The sequence below is a fragment of the Onychomys torridus genome, unplaced genomic scaffold (assembly GCF_903995425.1).
Source record: "Onychomys torridus unplaced genomic scaffold, mOncTor1.1, whole genome shotgun sequence".
Taxonomy (NCBI): domain Eukaryota; kingdom Metazoa; phylum Chordata; class Mammalia; order Rodentia; family Cricetidae; genus Onychomys; species Onychomys torridus.
The window spans coordinates 13,154-38,080 of NW_023413850.1; the positions used below are offsets into that span (position 1 = coordinate 13,154).

Here is a 24,927-nt window from a genome sequence, read left to right on the forward strand (position 1 = left end):
GGCTTCATTGTATTCTACTTCTCTTGTAAGGAAACATTCATTTTTGTCTGGTCCTTTGCTGAGCCCTTGGTAATATATTGTTCTCAGTTGAATCCAGACAGGTTTCTCCAAAGAAACCCTCTTGGGATGTCCATGGAGCAAGTAACTATATTAAATCATGGTTTCCAACTCAATGGACAAATTATCAATCCATAAAGCACAAAAGAGTCAAGTCTCTCTGAACCTAACCTGCCATTCACCACATTAACAACTGTATTAAAGGCTGAAACACCATTTGTCTTTCCATAGTTTTACTGAATATGCTCCACAAATCCCATAGTCTACCAAGGTGTCATCAGTAACAACACTGACTGCTGCTTCTGGGTGACAAGTGTAGGTCACAGCTGACCAGGATCTATGATCGCTTCATGCGTTTGTGTGGAGGCTCCAGGAAAGTATCCAGTGCAGTAGACAGGGAGCCATATGTTTCAGCCACCAAGTGGGGGTATGATCCCTCCATTATCTTCCAGCCTGAGGTCTCAGAGACCTGAGAAAAATGAGCTGTAATGAAATGCATTGCCTGGGTTTTCAGGTTCCATGAGCTGTGGAGGTCAGCCAGGAAGAGAGTATGGGCAGCATTCTCCACAGAGAGTTCTCTGAAGAGGGCATCCTCACACATGACCTTCAAACGTTCCAGGGCATATTTGTCAGCAGCTGCCAGCACAGAATCTGCCATGCTGTCCAGATCTGGTGCCTTTCCAGTGTAAATGAAGTCCATCATTTTCTTAATGACTTGGGGCTCCAGGTCATGGATCTCAATGCGGCTACTTTTGCTCTCCTTCATATCATGTTGAAACATGGCTCTGAAAACTGGAGAGCAAGCTGTTAAGATGGCCTTGTGAGCTCGGAATTCCTGGCCATCTACTTCCAGGCAGCAGTCTGTGAATTGGGAATTCTCCCACAACTCTCCTAGCATATCTTCTAGTGTGCAGCTGGGAACCTGGATCCCTGCCATTGTGTTCTGGACAGAGATGTTGAAGAAGTCCTGGACCACGCTCACCTTGCAGAGAAGGATGAACACATCATCTGGGAGAAGTGAAGAAGCATAGAATAAGAGGAAATTTCAAAGGATGAACTTTTGGAATCCCCAGTCATAGTCTAGCTTCCCCTCCTTGTATTTTCTTTCCTTCTGTGTTTAAGACTTTGCACAAATATGACTCTTTAGACAGCTGAGCAACACTAGGCAAACTGACATGTAATTTACACTTCCTTCATCCACTCCCTTCAGGTTTACTCTCAAACACCATTTGTCATTGGCTCCTATTGAGAAAGTTGGGCTTCTAATGTGTTCCTGAATTTCCTCCAGAATACCTGTAGGAGAAATTCTGGATGGTGATCCTAGCTCTGGGCTATACCATCCTCTGACATTTGCCTGGAAGTAGTTTCAAGATTAAACTGGATCCAAAAGGAAGAACTAGCAATTGTTTTCTCTCTACCCTGTGGGTCACAATGATATAAAGATTTAGATTTTCAGTTTTTGTTTCTCTTCTGTTCCTTCTTCTATGAGTGTGGAAACTTGAGTCTCTGAAATTATCTATCAAGATTTCAATAATAGATTCAGAGAAGACAGTCTAGGCTACTAGAGACTGTTACATTACTCCATTTTTTTCCTAGAGTGAATCTTAATTCAATAGGTAACTAGGTTTGACCATTAAATACAACTTTTGAAAAAGTGGATCATTTTATACTCTCATATCAAAACTGTACTTCAGTTTTCCAAAGTAACGACACATGTACAAGGAATCTCTCTGGGTATGGAGGAAGAGGATTTATTAGAATGACTTAAGGCTGCAGTCCTACTAATCCCACATTGGCTAGCCATGAAGAAAATGTCCAAGAATCAGGTACTTACTCAGTCCAGGAGGTTGGATGTGTTGACTGGTCTTCAGTATATGCTGGAATTCCAAAGATAAATTTTCTAACGCCAGGGAAGAAATGGAATTGCTGCAAGTTGAGGGCAAGCAGGCAAAGAGAAAGACCCTCCTTCTTCCATGTCCTTTTATATGCTTCTAGCAGAGGGTGTGGCCCAATTTTGGGTGTGTCCTCCAACTCAATTTGTGGATTAAAGGTGTGTGTCTTCAGGCCTTGATATCCGGGTTAACTGTTTCTTTCTATCTCTAAAGGTTATAACCTGAATCTGGGAAGATGTGTTTCCCTTGCCCTCTCAGGGGTCTCAGTGTTCCCAAGATGGAGATCATGGTTGGAGAATTTATAAGAGTGGGCAGGATGCAGAGCCAGGCAAAAACCTCTGAAATTGGATGTATTATTTCTGGCCTTTTATTTCAATGAGACTCACAATCTGCAAAATGGCTCCACCAACTTGCATTGGTGATCTTGCCCCTTACCCTCAGATACATCTTCTTAGAAACACTCTTCCATATCCACTTAAGAGTGTGATGGGTGGTGGTGGCACACTCTTGTAATCTCAGCACTTGGGAGGCAGAGGCAGGCAGATCTCTGTGAGTTGGAGGCCAGCCTGGTCTACAGAGCTAGTCCAGGACAGGCTCCAAAGCTACAGAGAAACATTGTCTCAAAAAACCAAACAAACAAACAAAAAAGAAATAAAATAAAAAAGGAGTGTGCTATGAAAAGATCCTTAGTGCTTCTCAATTCCATCATGGTGAGTGCCAAGATTCAGCTTCTCAATAACTCATAATTTTCTTCCTCCACTGGTGAGTTATATCATCTTTAAATTTAGAACTTCTTTGCTTACTCTGCTGGGCCTTAAAAGGGAGACAGTATTCTGGTTTCCAAAGGATATATAGTATATTCAACAGTTACTGAAGAAGACGTTTTGAGATCATTATCCTTGGAATGTGATCTATAAAATGTTCTCCGCACCTATCATCTCTCCCCAGTACAACACATCAAGAGGGTATAAGCTGAGAGGACAGGAAAATATCTTCAGTGATTCAATCTTAGCCTAGCTCTCCTGCAAGTCTGGTTCCAATGCTGCTCATCACTCAGTACAGGGTAAATCAATGAATTGGTTTTAATGACTAAAATTTTGTTTCCTCTTAGGAACCTTTGGCAGGTGAAAACCAGTAACATCAGTAACTATTCTCTATGTGGGTTTGAGGTCAGTGTGGCAGGTATTTATTCCGTCAAATATGTGATTTGAAATGCAGCTAGACAATCCCTGCCAGACCCTTCATTTGCAAAACAAGTATTTGACATTGCCAGCACAGACCTCCCAAGGGGAGTGAAGGGTGGAGGGAGAGAACACAGAAGAGACAACTGGAATTGGACGAAATATAAGTAGAGATGTGGAAACCTAGTGCAGTAGAAACTTCCTGTAATGTGTGAGGGTGACCTTAGGAAGGACTCCTAGTAATGTAGGATAACAAGCCTGAACCAGCCGTCTTTGGTAAACCAGTGATGGAACTGAGACACAAACACATCCACAGAACCTTGAACCTGCAACCTGCATGCAAGAGTTCCTGGGACATTTTTGGCTCAGAGCTTGTGGAAGTCATGAATCAATGACTGGTCAATCTTGAAAGCCAAGCCTAGAAAGGGAGCTGATGCCCAATACTGTGTGGATAGTCAGGAACCAGAAATTGGGTGGCACAGAAGCCTAGATGCAACCAAACAAGATATCTGACAAAAAAGTCAATGAAATAATACCCAATAATGTTCTCTTATACTCAGAGATTGGTACCTAGCCAAATCCTTATCAGTTAGGCTTCCCCAGCAACAGATGAGAACAGATACTGAGTTCCACTGCCAAACATTTGGCAGAACTTGGGGAAATACAAGGAAGAGGGTAAGGAAGGATTGAGGGTCTAGAGGGGTCAAGATTACCAATAGAATACAGCCCACACAATCAAATAAGCAGGGCTCATAGGGGCTTACAGAAATTGAAGAGGCAATAATAGAGACTGCAGATGTCTGCACTATGTCCTCTGGATACAGGTTGTAGTGGTTTTGCTTTGGGAGTTTTGTGGGATTCCTAAAAGTGGGAGCATGGTGTGCTTCTGACTCTGTTGCCTGTTATTGAGAAACTTTTCTTCCTTCTTGGTTGTCTCCTCCAGCCTTGGTATGAGGGTTGTTGTGCTGAGTTTGGTTGAATTTCTGATCATAGCCCATCATTGTTGGATTAGCCAGGCCACAGCATATATGTCATTCTAATAATTACACTACAGTGTAATACAGTGTGTAGTGTAGTTATTACATCTATAGTAATATATAGGTAATTATATGTAATTATATACATATACATATTTATTTATAGTTCTCTTCTGTCTGTTCAGGTGTATGAATGTGTAGCGACCACCTCAGGTGGTCATTATAGTGTCTCCCTCTCTGGTCTTTCAGTGTCTCTCTGTCTCCCTCTATTTCTCAGTCTCATTTGTTCTCTCTGACTGCCTTTCCATCTCCTTCTCTGTGTCTCTCAAAGTGTCTCTCTTTCACTTATTTCCCTCTTTCTCAATCTTTCTGTCTCTTTCTTCCCATCTCTCTTTCTCCTCTCTCTGTGTGTCTCATTATGTATTTCCACATCACCTGTATGTGTCCTTTTGCCTGCATCTGTTTCTCTCAGTTTGTTTTCCTAGGGTAATGAGTGGCTTTCTTTGGTAGAAGGACACTCTTGTCAATTAAGACCTGTGCCAACTCCTGTTGGGGTCCTGAACACCTTGACTCTGTCAGATTACCCAGTGAACTACATATTCCAAATAAAAGCTCCACCTGTCACATTCTTGGTGTGACAGGGAGACAGCTGGTGCTTGCTGCTCCTTAGAGCCTAAGTTTCCTTGTGAGAGCTGGCACCCATTCTCCAGGAGCATGCTCAGGGGAGCTCAGGACTGACAAGGGAGAGCATTTTTCTTGCGAATGAGGGGTTTAAGTGATTGCCTATTTTCAAATGACAGATTTGAGGGAAATTATGTACCACTCTGAGCCTAAATCCACATGGTGAAGAAGCTAGTAGTTAGTCACCTGCAATAAGTCCAGCTCTGAAACCAAAAATTCAGAGATCAAAACCAGTTGACTGATTTATCTTGTTCTTAGGTATAGGCAGCATTGAAGCCAAATTATCAGGAGAGCTAGGCTGGGAATTGCTGAGTAGATTGAATCACTGTAGTTGTTTTCCTGTCCTTTAGTCTTAGTGAGTCCCCCCAAACATGATGAATTGGAGAGAGATAATAGATGTGGGGAGCATTTTATAGATCACAATTAGAACAGGAACCATCCTGCCTTCCTCATAACAGCTTAATATCTTCTGCGGGAAACTAGAATACTTTCTCTACAATAAGCATGGATGTTCAAAGTTTGAAGAGGACAAAACTCACATTTTAAAACGTTAAATATAAGGTAATGAGAGGCTAAATCAAATCAGTCAACATGATTGAATTGAGAAGCATTTAGGACTTCACATAGCACAAAGCAAAATTCACTTATGGTGTTTATTCTTGGTTCCCAACTTGACTACATCTGGAAAGAACTATAGTCCTAAAATGGAGGACACATCTCTGACATTTTCTGCTAAAGTAGCAGAAGTAGATCCACTTCCAATATGTAGTTGGAGGTAGGAAGAGCAATACATTTAATCCAGATCTCAGGACCTGAAGACACACACCTTTAATCCAGATCTTGATGCTGGAAGGCACACCCTAAATTCAACCACACCCTCTGCTGTTGCTCTTTGCCTGCTTGCCCTCACTTTGCAGCAAGTCCATTCCTTCCCAGGCTTTAGAGAATACTTCTTTGGAATGCCAACAGATACTGAAGACTAGTTGAGCTTTCCAACCTCCTGGACTGAGTAAGTACTGGATTCTCGGACTTTCCCTTCAGAAACTAAAAATCTAAGAATATAATTGTAACTGTGACCCCAGGTTGAAGCAGAAAAAATACCAGTTCTTCATTTTGGATCAGCTTTGATTTCAAACCATAACAAGCAGATAAATGAGGGTTCCTCTTATCCAAGAGCTGGAGCTACACACAGATCAGCATCCAGAATTTCTCCAACTAGTGGACAATCTGAAACTTCCATTATTGCTTGTAGGGAATGTGGTAAGCCATTAAATATCCCACTTTCTCACCAGGAGCTAATTACAAACAAATGGTGTATGAAAGTACACCTGGATAGGGTTGACAAAAAAGGCAGATTACCTGTCACCTTACTTAGTGTTGCTAGTGTCCATAGAGCCCACTGTGGGCAAAGTTCCAGTTGTAGATCTTCCTTGCCAAATTAGAGAAAGTATAATTTATGAAGAATCCAGGAGTTATCAGGCTTCTGCAAACTGAAACTGGGGATTCAAAAAGTTCATCTTTGGAGATTTTTGTCTTCTCATGGGCTTTGGATTCTCTTAAGATGACAAGCTCACCCTCCTATGCAAGGTGGTCATATTTTAGGACTCCTTCTGCATCTCTGATCAGGGCAAGAATCCAGGAATCCAGGTTCCCGGTACTTAATGGCAGATGACCTAGCATAGCTTTGGCAGAGTTCCCCATTCATAAACTGCTGCCTGGTGGTAGCTTGCCAGGAAATCCAGGCTCACAAGGCCATCTTAGCACCTCACTCTCTAGTTTTCAGAGCCATGTTTGAACATGATGTGGAGAGATCAAAAGGAACCGAGTTGAGATCCATGACCTGGAGTCACAAGTCTTCAAGGCAATGATGGGTTTCATTTACACTGGGAAGGCAACAGAACTCTACAGTATGTCACATGTGACAGTTTTGTCAGATGTTATACTGGCAGCTGCTGGCAAACAAGATCTGGAGCATTTGAAGTTCACACGGGACCATGCCCTCTCCAGGGACCACTCAGTGGGTAACGATGCCCACATTCTAATACTGGCTAAACAGTATAATGCAAAGCAGCTGAAAATCAGGCACTAGACTTCATTACAGCTCATGCTTCTGATGTTTCCAAGTTCTTAAGCTGAATACAATGGTGGGCTCATATCCTGACTTGGTGGCTGAAGCATACAGATTCCTTGCTTCTGCACAGGGTCTGTTCCTGGAACTCCCTCTGAAAAGTCTGAAACAATCCAAGGACATGTTCAGCTCTGACCTAAGGTGACTTCCAGAAGTACCAGTCAGTGTGGTTGTTTGAATGCCACCTGGGTAGACACAGATAACTAAATCACACTCTAATTCCCTTATGAACACTGCAGCAAAAATACTCATGAAATAATTACAAATTAAGCCTCAGAATATTCAAAAGCTATTTACCATGATCAACTAGACTGTATTCTAGATATGTAGGAATGGTTCAATATGAAAAAATAAAAATGTAATTGACCATATAAACTCCCTAAAGACCAAACCTCAGAAAGACATTAACTCATGATCATATCATTATATGGAGGAAGAACTTTTTTCACTAACACTCATTTATGAGGAAACTCAGGGAGAACACAAGTGACATACATAAATACAATAATGACAGTTTAAAACAAGTCCATAGTCAACATCAATATAAATAAGAGAAACATAAAAAAGTCATCTAAAATATGGAAAGAGATAAAGTTTGACTCTCTACATATCTAGTCAATATAACAACTGAATTCTTAATGAGAGCTTAGGGGAGCAGGAGATCCCAGCTGTATCAAGAACAGAGAGGAAGAACAAGGAAAGAGAGACCATGATAAATGAAGATCCCATGGGAATAGGAAGAAGCAAAGTGCTAGAGAGGTCCCCAGAAATCTACAAAGATACCTCCACCATAGACTACTGGCAATGGTCGAGAGAAAGACTGAACTTACCTACTCTGGTGTTGGGATGACCAAACACCCTAACTGTGTGATAAAACTCTCATCCAATGACTGACAGAAGTAGATGCAGAGCTCCAGGATCCAATTGGTGAGAAAGAGGAGGGATTGTATGAGTGAGAATTGTTGAGACCATGATTGGAAAAAGCACAGGGACAAATAGCCAAACTAGTGGAAACACATGAACTATGAACCAATAGCTGAGGAGCCCCCAACTGGATCAGGCCCTCTGGATAGGTGAGACAGTCTATTAGCTTGAGCTGTTTGGGAGGCCCTCCAGGCAGTGGGATATGGATCTGTCTTTGGTGAATGAGCTGGCTGTTTGGAGCATGGGACTTATGCGGGGTACTTTGATCAGCCTGGGTGAAAGGAGGAGCGGACTGGATCTGACTCCCCTGAATCTACCAGACTGAGATGAATCCCCAGGGGAGTCCTTGCCATGGAGGAGTTGGGAATGTGGCATGGGGGGAGTGCAGAAAAGGGGATGTTAGGAGGGAGGACAGGGGAATCTATGACTGATAAGTAAAATAAGATTAAATTATGAAATAAAAAATTGAATTCTCAATTAAATCATAAGGCAACTGACAATAAAAGAAAGAAAGAATATTTCCTTGTAGAAGATAATATAATACACATAAGTTAGGTAAAAAAATTCAACAAAGAAATTCCTATAGCTAATAAAAATTTTCAGAAAATAAGCTTGAAAAAATCTAAGGTAGTGAAAATTTTGGTTAGTATGCATTGAAGGACAGGTCTATTTTCAGTAATAGTATAATAATAAAAAAATAGTAGTTGACCAATGTACAAATGAGAGACAGACATGGAAAGAAATCAGAGAAAACCACTTTTCAAAGTAGCATCCAATAGCATAAAACATCTTTGGGTTAACTCTAACCTAGCAAGTGAAAGACATCATAAAACTTCAAGTTTTTGAGGAAGAAATTGAAGAAGATATCAGAAAATGATCTCCCGTGCTCATGAATCAATAAGATCAACATCTAAAAATGGCCATTCTACAAAAAGCAAGGTATGGATTCAAAGTAGTCTCCTTCAAAATTTCCACAAATTTAAGATAGGGGAGGGATTGGGAGGGGAGAAGATAGGGGAACCCATGGCTGATATGTAAAATTGAAACACAAATATAATAAATAAAATTGGAAAAACAATTTAAAGACCATTTACAGCTTCATATATAAATACTGAAAGTATAGGATAGCTAACAAATTACTAAACAATAAATGAACTGCTGTAGGTATTACCATTCCTTATTCCAAATTGTACTTCAAAGCTATAATAAAAATAATAAAGGAGTATTATGACCTCAGAGCCTTATTGCTGTTGAAGGCTATATCTGGGTCAATGGCACCTCTGCATTCAGGGTCTTTGCCCAATCTTGATACTTTGGACAGCTAAGCAACAATAAATAAACCAACAAGTAATCATTGTTTTCTCCATTGACCAGTCATACTGATTCTCAAACAGTATTTCTGTTTGTCATTGGCTTCTGGTGAGAATGTACAGTCAAGTTCCTATATCACCAAAATTCCTCTAGAACCATATGAACCATTGGAAACCCCTTAGTTTTGCATTTTCTGGATTATAAAATACCCACATCTTCTATCTTCCTTGCTATCTTCTCAAACCTGGGATTAGGGTGAAAAGCTATTATGGCAGAAAATAGAGTTTACTAAATTGGACTGAAAATATTTGGGTCTGTACTTCAGTGAGAACATCACTACCCATCTTGGCCCCTTTTATGGAGTTTTGATATATTTCTTCATTCCTCGTTTGTCTGTACCACTTGCCATCTTCCTGGATTAGGCTGTTGAAGTCTCTCATTCTCTTTAATCATTGGAAAATGTTTACAACGGGGAGCTATAATGAATTTCTTGCTTGACAGACATAATCTTTCTTACCTCCATTGTGGAGGAGCAGTCCAACTGCCCAATGTTTATTTTGATCAATCACCCCTCCTAACACTGTTATTTCCTTCTAGACCTGTTGAATTAAGGACACCAGAATCTCAAAAGTGGCTGGGAGAAATTGGAGCTTCAGTTCAATGGAATGTTTGTTGTGGCTGCAAACAGGAGCACTGCCCCACACAACTAATCACACTGGAATCAAAACTTCCAGGCCAGAAGAACTTAAGGTCATGGAAGAATTTTTTCCCAAGAGGTCACTAGGGGTCATAGTGAGTGGTACTATTTCCTTTTATACCACCTGGTGCATGGACCCATGGATCTGGGCTATGGAGAAACCTGCCTCCTAAGGTATCCTAAACCACCACTCTGGGGTTGCTGCAATGTAGTGGGTAACCATTCCAGCTTTGATCTGGAAGTTCCAACACCTATGGAGGCTTTGGTAACTGTCATGCCTACAAGGCAGGCCAAGAGAGAACCCTGAAGACCCGAGATCCAAATGGGCTGACTCTCGTGATTTCTGCACCCTAGAAGCTGGAGGTAGACTGAGCTGAGTTCTCCAGAGAACACCTCCAGACTGCTCTATACCATTCCCAGACCCTGTAACCAATCCCTTCACTTGTAACTTACCACAAAATAAACCTCTATTTTAACTACATGGGGTGGCCTTAATAATATCACCAACACTGCTATTTCCATCGGCTCTATAACTATGTCTTGAAAGTTCATAACAGCTGCTTCAGGAGGTTGGTGTACCTAGTACATCCAGTGGAATCCATGATTGTGGGCCTGAGTTTTACCTCTCTGTCTGAGAATTTAGTATCTTGGTCAGAAGCTATACTATGTGGAATACCATGAGAGTTGCCAATGCATTCTGTTAGTCCCCGTGTGGTAGTTTTGGTAAAAATATTATAGGCAGGAAATGCAAATATATTACTAGAATAAGTATCTATTCCATGAAGGACAAACTGTTGTCCATTCCACAGAGGAAGTGGTCCAATGTAATCATCCTTTCATGACTTTGTAGGCTGGTCAGCCTGGAGAATGATGACATGTCTGGCACTCTGTTTTGGTCTCTGTTATTGGCAGATCTGGCATTCAGCAGCAGCTTTAACCAGGTCACTCTTGGTGAGTGGATATCCATGTTTTCATCCCATGCATAACCCCCATCTCTGCTACCACAGCTACTTTGATCATGGGCCCATTGGTGAATAATTGGGATAGCTTGTTAAAGAATCTGAATGCACTTAGTGGGTCATCCTATCTACTTGATTATTGAACTCCTCCTCTAATGAAGGCAACTTTCATGGGCATTTACAGGGGACAAAAATCTAGACATTCTCTGCTCCTTTGCAGATGTGTCCAAATACTACTACCTCAAATGTCTTTCTAATTTTTTCCTCTTTTTGTTTTTATTTTTTCTTCTTTCATACAGTCCCACCTGAATGTAGTCTACCATAACTCTAATCCATACACAGAATATAGATATAGATATATGTAGATAGAGATAGATAGATAGATAGATAGATAGATAGATAGATAGATAGATAGATACTACTCCTCTGTTTTGGTTCAGAAAAGCAAAGGTCTTCTGGGGATATCAAATGAACACAAGATAAAAAATGAAATAATAGTTAGCACAAACCCTCATATCAAGGCTTAAGGAGCCAAATCAGAAGGAAGAAACATTTCCAATATCCTATAAACAGTTCAGATACTCCCCATGCTCCTTCAGTTGGGCTCCCACAAAGCCCCTGAGATAAACAAGCACAGTATGTAAACAGAGGACTTAGCTCAGACCCAGGCAGGCTTTGTGATTGCCTCTTCATTGTCTGTGAGCCCCTATGAAACATGTTTAGTTGACTCTGTGATTTCTGTACCCCCAGTGTCTTTGATACCTCCTACAACACTGCCTTCCCCTCTTCACTGAGTTGTGCTCAATGTTTGGCTATGTATCTCTGGAACTATTCCCAACAGCTGTTGGAGAAATCCCAACTGATTTCCATTGACCTAGGTACCAATTGCTGAGTGTAACAGAATTTATTATTATTGTCTTATTGGTATTATTGATTGTGTGTGTGTGTGTGTGTGTGTGTGTGTGTGTGTGTGTGTGTGTGGCAGTGAAGACACTGCACCAACTTCTAGAGCTGAGCACAGCTGGATAGACTAAAATGGCTATCTTCAAACAGAAACACCACTGGAATCCATTAGCTGATTTTACACTTTTTATTCATTTGATATTTCATTTCTGTATTTTATTTATTTTTGATGGGTGTGCTCATGCAGAAAAAGGGGGACTTCACAAAAGGTCCTCTGCAAAAGCAACAACTGCCCTTGTCAACTCAGTCAGCTCTCCTGTCCCAATCACAGAGTTTGGAGAAAAACTTTCTTCATTCTCTTTGTTTTTCTTGTAATCAAACATTCATGTTTGTTTTATCCTTTCTGAGTCCTTGACCATATCTTCTGCTCAGTCCAATGCAGATAGGTTTCTCCAAAGAAACCCTGTTGTCATGTGCTTGGTGCCAGCAGTTCAAATGGATTTCAGATTCTAACTCCTTAGACAAAAAATAAATCAAACCAGTATAACAACAGAGAGGAGGCTGTGTAGATTGTACCAGAGTCCAAGGCTCCCCGTCCCTCAACCTGACATGGACTCATTTATATCTGTATTAAGCCTCAACCACCATACTGTTATTCCCTAGTTTCACTGGAATATTTCCACAAATCCCATAGTCGTCTCAGGTATCATTGATAACACCATGTCTTCTGCTTCTGGGAGACAAGTATAGAACATGATCTGCCAAGTCCTAGGACTACTTCAAGCATTTAATAGGGTGCTCCAGCAAGGGGCAGTGAGCAGCTATGAAACCAAAAACTTCAACCACTAAGTGGGGATATAAGCCAACCATTGTCTTCCAGTCTGAGGTCTCAGAGACCTCAGAAACATGAGCTGTAATAAAATCCAGTGTCTGGGTTTTCAGCTGCCCTGATCTGTGGAGGCCAGCCAGGAAGAGAGTGTGGGCAGCATTCTCCACAGAGAGGTCCCTGAAGAGGGCATCCTCACATATGACATTCAATTGCTCCAGGCCATACTTGTCAGCAGCTGCCAGCACAGCAACTACCATGCTGTCAAGGTCTGGATCTGTCCCTGTTTAAAGGAAGTCCACCATTACCTTGAAGACTTGTGGCTCCAGGTCAGGGATCTCAACACCATTCTTTCTGCTCTCCTCTATGTCATGTTGAAACATGGCTCTGAAAACTGGAGAGCGAGCTGCTAAGATGGCCTTGTGATCCTGGAATCCCTGGCCAACTAACATTAGGCAGCAGTCTGTGAATCAGGAATTCTCCCACAGCTCTCCTAGCTCATCTGCCAATGTGCATCTGGGAACCAGAATTTCAGGCTACTTGTTCTGGTGAGATAGGCTCAAAGAGACCTGAGCCATGATACCTGAAATAAATGCTGCATTAGTTCCATTAGTGGAGTGAGAAACTATATGAAAAGATCTTATACTTGAGCCCAAGACAGGAGTCAGTTCCCCATTGAGAAAATTGCACCCCCACTGCAGGAGCATGTTCACTGAAGCTCAGAACTTACAGGTTTACTTACAAATGAGGAGTCTTGCAAGAATTGTCTACCTTCATTACAAATGACATATTTGAGGGAAAGGGTACCTGCCAACCTGGTCCTTAACGAATACAGAAAAGTCACAAAGGCCACCAGTTAGCCACCTTCCAAAGGTTCCTAAATGAGGAACTTAAAATTCTGAGATGAAAACCAATTGATTGATTTATCCTGGACTGATGGATGAGCAGCATTAGAGCCAGACTTCCAGGAGAGCTAGGCTGGGAATTGCTGAGTTGATTGAATCACTGTAGTTATTTTCCTGTCCACTAGGCTTAGTGAGTCGCTCTAGGCATGATGAACTAGAGAGAGATGATGGTTGTGGGCAGCATTTTACAGATCACATTCTAAGAAATGTTTCAAAACCCCTTGTTCAGTAACTGTTGAATATATTCTGCACGGCTGTGGATATCACTCTGTATAAATAAAATGCTGTTTGGCCAGTTGCCAGGCAGGAAGCATAGGCAGGACAAGAGAGAAGAGAATTCTTGGAAGTAAAGGCTAGGGGGAGAGATACTGCCAGCCGCTGCCATGACAAGGAGGATATAAGGTAATGATAATCCACGAGCCAGGTGGCAAAGTATAGATTAATAGAAATGGGTTAATTGAAGATAGAAGAAGTAGTAGATAACAAGAAGCCTGCCACAGCCATACAGTTTTTAAACAATGTAAGTTTCTGTGTGTTTACTTGGTTGGTTCTGAGCATCTATGGGCCTGGTGGGTGAGAGAGATATGTCCTGACTGTGGTCCAGGCAGGAAAACTCTAACTACACTGCACCATTTGAAAACCAAAATACTGTCTCACTTAGGGCCAACAGAGTAATCATGGGAGATCAAAGTTTAATGAAGACAGAACTCACAGGTGGAGAATGAAAATTATGAGGTATTGAGAAGCTGAATCATGGCAGTCACCATGATGGAGTCAAGAACTCAGGATCTTCTCATAACACACCCTTAGTGGATCAAGAACAGTTTTTACAAGGAGGATAATCGGAGGGGGAGGGGCAAGATCACCAATGAAAGTTTGTGGAGCCATCCCAGGAAATGTGAGTCTGGATAAAAAAAGACTGCCTCTTTCAGAGTTGCTGCCTGGTTCTGCTTCTCGACCACAATACATAAATTCTTCCATCCAGATCTCTGTTTTGTGAACATTGAGAGCCCTGATAGGGTAAGGAACCACCTCTTTCCTGGTCATGTTAATGGGAGGATTTAGTGTGAAACCCTGAGAAGAGGAAATAACAGCTGTGTAGGACTGGACACCATCCATATATTATTTAAGATGAATTGCAATAAGCAAAATGAACTTGAGGTGGATTTGTTGTTTCCCAACTTAACAAGACATGGCATTAACTAAAACTCTAAAATGGAGGTCAAAACAGTGAGAAGTGTTTTTGCTTCATTTGATGTAGGTACATCCATTTCAAGGACAGACTTTGGAATTAAAACAAACAAACAAACAAACATCCAATCAGAATCACAGGGCCTGAAGACACACACACACTCCTTTAATCCAGATCTTCAGGTTGGAAGACACACCCTAAATTGGGCCACACCCTCTGCTGGAAGCCTCTAAAAGGATGTGGAAGCAGAGAGCTCTTGCTATTTGCCTGCTTGCCCTCACCTTGCAGCAAGTCCATGCCTTCCCTGGCAATAGAGAATATTTGGAATACCAGCAATCTTCGCTTTGCTCACTGATCATTTCAGGCATTCTCTCAGACACTTATTTTCTCTTTGTCATTGGCTCCTGGTGAAAACACTTCAGCCAAGTACCTACATCACCAAAATTCATCTGCAAGACTCTCAAAAAAATCTCAGGGGATCAATAGCCTTACATTTTTGGAGTTATAAAAACCCCCACTTTGTTGGGAACCAAAAATTGGATAGCTGTGCCTTGACTTTTCTTGCTTGGATGATCTGGCATAACCACACCAATTGATTTGCAAAACAATCATTCCCTGAAAAACCACTGTGGTGGGTATTGTGTTCCCTGAAATATTGTGTGTTCCCCGAAATAAACATATCTGGGGTCAGAGAACAGACAGCCACTAGAACAGAGCCAGAAATGGTGGCTAGAAAAGGGGAAGAGTAAGCCATAACAGAAGTTGGGCGGTGGTGATACACACCTTTAATCCCAGCACTTGGGAGGCAGAGCTAGCTGGATCTCTGAGTTCAAGGCCACTTTAGAAACAGCTAAGCATGGTGACCCAAGCCTTTAATCCCAGAAATATAACCTTTAACCCCAGGGAGTGGGGGCAGAAAGAGAAAGGTATATAAGGCATGAGGACCAGGAACTAAGGAGAAAAAAGCATGTAGTGAGTAAAGCATTCGGCTGGTTAAGCATTCAGGCTTTCGAGCACAGTTCAGCTGAGAGCCATTGGGATGAGGATTCAGAAGCTTGCAGTCTGAGGAAACAAGACCAGCTGAGGAACTGGTGGGATGAGAAAACTGTGGCTTGTTCTGCTTCTCTGATCTTCCAGCATTCACCCCAATAATCTGCCTCAGGTTTGATTTCATTAATAAGAACTTTTAAGATTCCTACTACAAACCACATAATGTACTTTTAGATTAGCTTCCTGGAGTATGTTTGATTGATCAGTTGTTCAAGCATTGGACCAAAGAGACCCCTCCCTAACCCTTTTCCAACTGATTGATCGGTTGCTCAAGCACTGGACCAAAGAGACCTTGTCCTGAACCCTTTTCTAACAATTTTTTTCATCTCCCTCCCTTCCCCTCATATCCACCAGTATATAAGCTTGCTTCCCTTTGCAATAAATGAGACCTTGACATGACTCAGACTGACTCTGTCTTTCTTTATGCACCTAGTCTTCTTCCTCTCTCGCCCCCATTGATCCTTCAGGTGGTGCCTCCTCAGGTCCAACCTAATAACCTGGCCTACAGGATGGATGGGTCAAGGGGTGCCCAACGTGGGGCCCAAGGCACGGTGATCCACCGGTCCACAGATAGTGACGGAGTTCCGGACCACGCAAGGTAGAGACGCCTGGACTGCATCACTCGTGCAAAATGGGAGAGTCTTGAGGTAAGCACAGTCCTCACATAACCATGGGCAAAGGTCTATCAAAAGAGGTTCTTTTATTAAGGAAATGAAGGACAATCTCAGGGAGAGAGGACTAAGAGTTAAGAACAAGGATCTGATAATATTCTTCTGTTTTGTGGAGGAGAAGTGCCCTTGGCTGGTAGTTAATGGCCCAGGGATTCACCCACTAACTTGGAATAAGGTTGGAAAAGACATCAACAAATTACTTAAACAGGGGGAAAATGTTCCTGATCCTTTCTTTTTTATGGTGTGATCAGAGATATTTTAAAAGAGGCAGAGGGAGACGGGTGTGTTTCACATTTATTAGCCCTTGCGGAGGATTTTCTCTCAGACTCCTCCTGCCCGACGCCCGATAATGAGTCCGGAGCCACAGCAGCTGCTCTGCCAAAGAATGAACATAAAATGGAGACAGCCACTTTACCCCTGGCAGAGACTCAAAAGGCTGCTCCCCCTAAAAGTGAAAGTAAACCGGCAGTGGCCGCTTTGCCTCTGACTGAGACTAATGGGAACATTGATCACAGGCAGCCCTGCAGCTGCCTGGCCTGGTGTGCCCCTCCCTTATTGATGAGCCTATCCCTGCCACTGAATTAATCCCTCCTTTGTTAAAGCCTCCTGCCCTGGTCAAATCCTATAAAAAAAACTACCCTGTCATTCATAAAAATGCAGCAGGCGATTAGTGGCTTGACCCTTCTTCAGAAATCAGCCTGGAAGAAGCAGCAGCACATTACAAAAGAGAGAGATATGATCCCCCTCCCTTTTCTCAGTCCCAAGCCTTTTTTGATAGCTGCCAAATAGGTGAGAGGAGCCTTCACTGGCACTTTCCACCTCCCTATGTCACTCCCACTCCCAATGCCCTGAGCACTCCCATTTGTAGGGAGACAATGACAAGACAAATGGGCCCCGCTATACCTGGAATGCAGGGTCTCTTAGAGACCAAGGAGGCAAGACTAAAAGGGCACTGACTGCAGTGTCCCTCTCTTTCCCACTAATGACCTGCTCTGGCGCTCAATCCCAGGATGTGGGGGAACAGGCAGACACCACTCAGGGTGCTGGCAGAGATACTGAGGTTGTGGAACAGGGGTCTTTGGCCTCGGAAGGAGAGGAGCAGGACCCAGTGGAGAATCATGACACTGACCAAGTTATATATAAAAAAACTAAAAATAAAACATCTAAAGGATTTACACTCAGCAGTCAAAAATTATGGTATTAATGCGCCCTTCACAATTTCAATTCTTGAAAGGCTGGGGAAGGGGGGTAATCTGTTGCCTCATGAATGGAATAAGGTGGTTCAGTTAGTTTTAACACGGAGTCAATTTTTGACCTGGAAGGCTGAATTTATAGACAGGGCTGAAACACAGGCAGTCATAAATAAGCAAAGTCCCCAGATGGCTTCATGGTCTTCTGATAAGATTACAGGGAGGGGCAAATATGCCACAGAGGAAAAACAACAGAAACTCCCAGTGGGGCTTCTGGCACAGATGGCCCATGTGGCGATGGCGGCCTGGCACTGATGCCACTGTCATAGCCAAAAAATATTGGCCTGACTCATGGCCACTGGAGCCCACTGCCACACATTTAAAGGGGATAGGCCAAATCCAAAATACACTACGAAGCTCTAGATTCCTAAAATGGGAGGATCCCGGGGGAAATACTGGAACAGTAAGGACCTTTGTGGTTGAAGGTTTGCCAATAAACCTGTGGGGAAGAGATATAATGACACAGATGGGGATCATCATGATGAGTCCCAATGATAAAGTCACCGAATGATGGTAAAGACAGGATTTCTGCCTGGCAGAGGGTTAGGAAAGTTTGAACAGGGGCAAACTCAGCCCATCATGCCCATCCCCAAGCTGGACAATGGGGGATTAGGGACAGACCTTTTTTCCTAAGGACCACTGCTCCTCCTGCACACCAAGCCAATAAAATAACTTGGAAGTCTGACGACCTGGTTTGGATAGACCAGTGGTCCATGCCTCAGGAAAAAGTTCAAGCTGCCCTCCAGTTGGTGCAGGAACAATTAGAGCAAGGGCACCTTGAGCCTTCCACATCTCCATGGAACACTCCCATCTTTGTAATAAAGAAAAAAAACTGGAAAATGGAGGTTATTACAGGATCTTAGGGAAGTAAATAAGACTATGGTCCCCATGGGGGTGTTACAGCCTGGATTGCCATCTCCTGTGGCCATCCCTGAAAAATATTTTAAGATTGTTATAGATATTAAAGATTGCTTTTTCTCTATCCCCCTGCATCCACTGGATTGCAAACAATTTGCCTTCTCTATACCTGTTATGAATCATGTTGGACCTAACACCCAATTTCAATGGAAAGTATTGCCCCAAGGTATGGCCAATTCACCCACATTGTGTCAAAAATATGTAGCTCCATCCATTGACCCGGTGAGGATCCAGTACCCTGATGCTTATATTATACACTATATGGATGATCTATTGATAGCAGGGGAGTCTGAAGAAAAATCACAATATATAGCCCAAAAGATAATTGCTTTACTTCAAGGCCGAGGATTCTATATAGCCCCAGGAAAGGTACAGACCCAATACCCCTTCTTGTTTTTAGGATTTGAGTTATATCCAGACCTTCTTTATACCCAAAAAATTCAGATCAAGAGAGACAAGCTCCGTTGTCTTAATGACTTCCAGAAACTTCTGGGGGATATCAATTGGCTATGACCTTATTTAAAAATGACCAAGGGACAGGTACTTCCCCTCAAAGATATTCTCAAAGGGGATTCCGATCCTCGGTCCCCCAGATATCTTACTATAGATGCAGAAAAGGCACCACAAAAAATTGAGTCAGCCATGGCCCCACAATACACAGGATATTTTGAGCCGGCCTCACCTTTATATTTGATCATTTTTTCTGTTGGGAACCAAAAGTTGGATAGCTGTGCCTTGACTTTTCTTGCTTGGATGATCTGGCATAACTGCACCCATTGAATTGCAAAAACAATCATTCCCTGAAAAACCACAAAGTGTACTTTTAGATTAAACTTACTGGAGTATGTTTATTGATCACTTCTTCAAAGCATCGGACCAAAGAGACCTCTCCCCAACCCTTTCCTAATTGATTGATCTGTTGCTTAAGCACTGGACCAAAGAGACCTCGTCCTGAACCCTTCAATTTAAGAAAAAACTTTCTCGTATGTTTGCCTTCCTTGTTCAGATTTTGTTATTCTGTGTCTAATTAAGTTGAGAATCAAGAGTAACCAGCACAAGTGTATTTTCTTTATTGTGCTATATGCAGATCAAATGCTTCTCAATTCAGTCATGTGGACTGTTTAGATTCAGCTTCTCAATACCTTGTATTTTACACTTTTAACTTGTCAGTTCTGTCCTCTTCAGACTTTGGACTTCCATACTTATTCTGCATGGCCTTAAAAGTGAGAGAATGACTGTTACAAACAATGCTGATACGAACATAGCTGAACAAAAGCCCTTCGGGTGTGACTGACCATTCCTTGGGTATATGCCCAAGAGTGCTACAGCTGGGTCTTGGGGGAGATGGATTCCCAATTTTCTAAGAAAGCACCATATTGATTTCCAAAGTGGCTGTACAAGCTTGCATTCCCACCAGCAGTGCAGGAGAGTTCCCCTTGTTCCACATCCTCTCCAGCATAAGCTGTCTTCTGTGTTTTTGATCTTAGCCATTCTGTCAGATGTAAGGTGGTATCTCAGAGTCGTTTTGATTTGCATTTCCTGGATAAATAGGGATGTTGAGCAATTCCTTAAATGTCTTTCAGCCATTTGAACTTCCTCTGTTTGTAATAGCCAGAACCTGGAAACAACTTACATGCCCTTCAACTGAAGAATGGATAAAGAATATATGGTACATATACACAATGGAGTACTACTCAGCAGAGAAAAACAATGACATCATGAGGTTTGCAGGTAAATGGATGGATCTAGAAAAAATCATCCTGAGTGAGGTAACACAGACTCAGAAGGACAAACATGGTATGTACTCACTCATAGGAGGATACTAGACGTAAAACAAGGATTACTGGACTGCTGTACAACTCCAGGGAGGCTACCTAGAAGATAGAACCCTAGAAAGGACACAGGGATCACCAATGACAGAGAAATGGAATGAGATCTGCATGGACAGCCTGGACAATGGTGGGAGTGATGAGAGGCAAGGTTTCAGGGAAGGGAGGCTTGGAGGAGCAGGAGATCCCAGCTGGATCAAAAGCAGAGAGGGAGAACGGGGAATAACAGACCATGATAAATGAAGACCACATGAGAACAGGAATGGGCAGAGTGCTGGAGGGGTCCCCAGAAATCCACAGTGATGCATCCTCTGTGGACTGCTGGCAATGGTCGATTGAGAGCCTGATTTGGCCTAGTCTGGTGATCAGATGGCCAAACACCCTACCAGTCGAGCTGGAACTCTCATCCAATAACTGATGGAAGTGGATGCAGAGATCCTTGGCCAGGCTCCAGGTGGAGCTCCACATATCAAACTGTCAAGAAAGAGGAGGGAATGCAAGAGTGTGAATTGTTGAGACCAAGACTGGAAAAAGCACAGGGACAAATATCCAAATGAATGGAAGCACATGAATTGTGAACCAAAGGCTGTGGATCACCTACCTGGATCAGGCCCTCTGGATAAGTGAGACAATTGAATAGCTTGAACTGTTTGGGAGGCACCCAGGCTGTGGGACCAGGACCTGTCCTTAGTGCATGAGCTGGCTGTTTGGAACATTGGGCTTACACAGGGACAATTTGCTCAGCCTGTAAGGAGGGGACTGGACCTGACTATACTGAATCCACCAGGTTTAAATGAATCCCCAGGGGAATCTTTTCCCTGGAGGACATGGGAATGGAGAGGAGGGGCTGGGGGGAATGTAGGGGTGGGCACGGGAGGGGGGAGGACAGGGGAACCCATGGCTGATGTGTAAAATTAAAACAAAAATATAATAATAACCAAAAAAAGTGAGAGAACAGGTTGGGGATTTAGCTCAGTGGTACAGTGCTTGCCTAGCAAGCACAAGGACCTGGGTTTGATACTCAGCTCCAAAAAACAAACAAACAAAAACAACAACAACAAAAAGTGAGAGAGTATTCTAGTTTTGAGAAGAACATATTCAACAGTTCCTGAAGTATGGGTTTTTAGACTGTTCCTCTTTGAAATGGGATTTGTGAAATGCTCCCCACATCTCTCATCTTTCTCCAGTTTATCATGTTTGAAGGGACTCACTAAGCCTAGAGGACAGCAAAATAGCTTCAGTGATTCAATCCCCTCAGCAATTTCCAGCCTAGCTCTCCTGAAAGTCTGGATCCAATGCTGCTCAACCCTCAATACAGGATAAATCTGTCAACTGTTTTTTGTTTGTTTGTTTGGGTTTTTTTTGTTGTTGTTTGTTTTTTTTTCAAGACAGGGTTTCTCTGTGTAGTTTTGGTGCCCATTCTGGATCTTGCTCTGTAGACCAGGCTGGCCTTGAACTCACAGGTATCCACCTGGCTCTGTTTCACAAGTGCTGGGATTAAAGGCATGTGCCATCACAGCCTGGCAATCAACTGGTTTTGACCTCCGATTTTTTGGTTCCTCAGTTAGGAACCTTTTGCAGGTAGGTAACAAGTAGCCCTTGACTTTTCTCTATGTGGGTTTAGGGTCAGAATGGCAGGTACCGCTTCCCTCAAATGTGTCATTTGAAATGAAGGTAGGCAATTCCTGCAAGACCCCTCATTTGCAAAACAAATGCTTTACCTAGCCAGCTCAGAGCTCCCATGAACATGCTCCTTGAAATTGAGAGCAGCTTCCCATGTGGAAACTGAGAAACATTTGGGGCTCAAGTTACAGGCTCTGTTCATATAGCCTCTCATTCCAGGAATGGGGTAGGTAGAACTTTCAGGTAGGTAATTGTCTGGGGGACTTGGCACAGCCAAAAGGATCCAGGTCCCCAACAGAAAGAGGTACAAATCTTAATCGGCAGGAGTGTTCTTATACCAGAAAAAGCCACTGATCCTTAGAGGAAAACAAAATTGACAGAAACACATAGAAAGACATAGAAACACACACAAATGCAAACGCACAGGCAGAGAGAGAGAGAGAGAGAGAGAGAGAGAGAGAGAGAGAGAGAGAGAGAGAGCTTGAACTGTTTTTAAACCAATAGAAAATTTGCTGGCAGAACCACAAGAGGTGTTCAGGATTCCAGTGCAGCAACCAGCCTTTCTCAGGATGAGCTTTTAAGCACAAAAACCATATTCTGGTTGACAAACTTCAGTTAACAAGAACAGGTAGCCAGAAGTCACACCACAGAAGCCAAAATGTTACTGTACTTCAAGCAAGGTTTGAACATTTAGATGTATTCCCAGAACTGTGGACTTTGGTGGATTAAGCCTTTATTTCAGTTGTGACAGGGGTTGCTGTTTTTTACATAAGTGCTGGGTTTTGCACCCTGAATGGTACTTCCATCATGGAGACAGTTGTGCTTAGGTATGGGAGCCTGGTAATGGCTGGGTGCTGTTACACAGGTGGGTCTGTGCACCATGAGCTTATGGTACCTCAGAGGCCAAAAGAAGCTGTTGGATCCCATGGGCAACTGGATAACTGGAGTCATCCAGTCGGTCTGTTGTCAACTGCCTTGAGCATACAGTGAATTGGATGCCAGTCTTCTGGAAAAGTATCTAACACCTTTCCCTGCTGAACCCTTTCTCCATCCTATCACAATTACTTTCTTAAAGATGATGAAAAGCTCTGAAAGACCAGTTCATTCTCCAAAGCTTTGGCATCTGAAATATTATAGCAGGAATTAAAGTGGTAATTTGGTTCATGCATTTTTCTTTGTTTCTTTAATTCTTTTTTTCTTTTTGACAACTTGTCATAGAAGATGCTGTATGGACCAAGTTAACTTCAGACTCTCAGAGTTGAATCAGCCTTTGCCTTTAGACTACTGTGATCAAAGCCATAGACTAAGACATAAGGCCTGGTTTGTGAATTTATTTTAATCACAGTAACCACATTATTAGTCTTATAAATGATGTTGAAAGTTTGTCTTTAACATTAATTTAAATAACAGAGTTTATTATTATTACTAGTAGTATTATAATTATATCACCATCACCATTATTATTATTAAGTTGTGATATGATCTCACTAGGTAGTTTTTTCAGGCATAGAATTATTGATGTAGAACAGGTTGGCTCCCAAGTCTTATACTCTGGGAATGCTGAGATTAGAGACATGAACCCCCATGCCCTCATACAGCAAATCATGAGTAACATCCACCTCAGAATCTCAGTGTTATTTATTAGGAGGCACAATATTAAGCTGCACTGTTTATTATGTGAGAAAAGCCACGAGGGTATGACAAAACCCACTAGAATTGAAAATCAACACAAAAGCCTGGTGTTGGTGGTGGTAGCAGAAGTAGTAGCAGTAGTAGTAGTAGTAGTAGTAGTAGCAGCAGTAGTAGCAGTAGCAGTAGTAGCAGTAGCAGTAGCAGTAGTAGCAGTAGTAGTAGTAGTAGTAGTAGTAGTAGCAGCAGTAGTAGTAGTAGTAGTAGTAGTAGTAGTAGTAGCAGCAGTAGCAGTAGCAGTAGTAGCAGTAGTAGTAGCAGTAGCAGTAGTAGTAGTAGCAGTAGCAGTAGTAGTAGTAGCAGTAGCAGTAGTAGTAGTAGTAGTAGCAGTAGCAGTAGTAGTAGTAGTAGTAGTAGCAGTAGTAGTAGTAGTAGTGGTGGTGGTGGTGGTGGCACACGCCTTTAATCCCAGCACTCCGGAAGCAGAGCCAGGTGGATCTCTATGAGTTCAAGGCCAGCCTGGGCTACCAAGTGAGTTCCAGGAAAGGTGCAAAGCTTTACAGAGAAACCCTGTCTCAAAAAACAAAACAAAAAAAAAGTTTATTACGGGAAGGGAATAAGAAAGATGTGCATAGGCCTATGGAATGACCATGCATGAAGAGGGGAGGAATAAGTTGAACCTGCTTTTATAGGTGCCCCCACCTGTATATGAGCAAATGGGCTTAAGTAGCTATGCCATGCATATATACAAATTACATGTTCTTGCAAATTACATGATCATGTAGTGCATGGGTTATGGATTGTATAAGGCCCTGGGATTACTAAGCATCTTGCCAGGTCAGGTGAGCATGGTCATGTAGCTGGGGGAGTGGCTAGGGATTCTAGCATTCCAGACTCTTCCATTGTTTTTATAAAAAATGTGGGTAAATGGGAATGGGGGTGCCGTGTCTCCCAAAACTGCTTTCAGCTGCCTGGGTTGGTGTCAGTTAACTTTTGGGGGTAGGGAAGAGGGATTTTAGGGTAGCCAGATGTCCTGAGGTAGTGGATTGTCCTCCACTGCTTTGGTAAAAGTCCATTGCCTTCTACTGCTTCAAGTTCTGTGACTTTTGGGTCTGACAAGGTGCTGGCAAGGCAGAAGAGGGAGTTTAGAATTTTTTTTTTACATTGGTTGTGGTCCTATGGGGACCCAAGGTGAGGGAGGGGGGGTCCCAGGACCAGGAAAATTTGAATTATACTTATCTGAAGTGGACCTGACTTGTCCAAGTGGATTCAAGCTGGCTCTGGATCTTGGAAAAAAAATTAAACATATCAAGAAGCAGCCATA

General features: G+C 42.5%; 1 pseudogene; it reads right to left on the reverse strand.

Annotated features, from left to right (window-relative positions):
* Positions 1 to 394: 394 nt before the first annotated feature.
* LOC118576527 lies at positions 395 to 12,796 on the reverse strand (annotated as a pseudogene).
* Between the last annotated feature and the right edge of the window lie 12,131 nt (positions 12,797 to 24,927).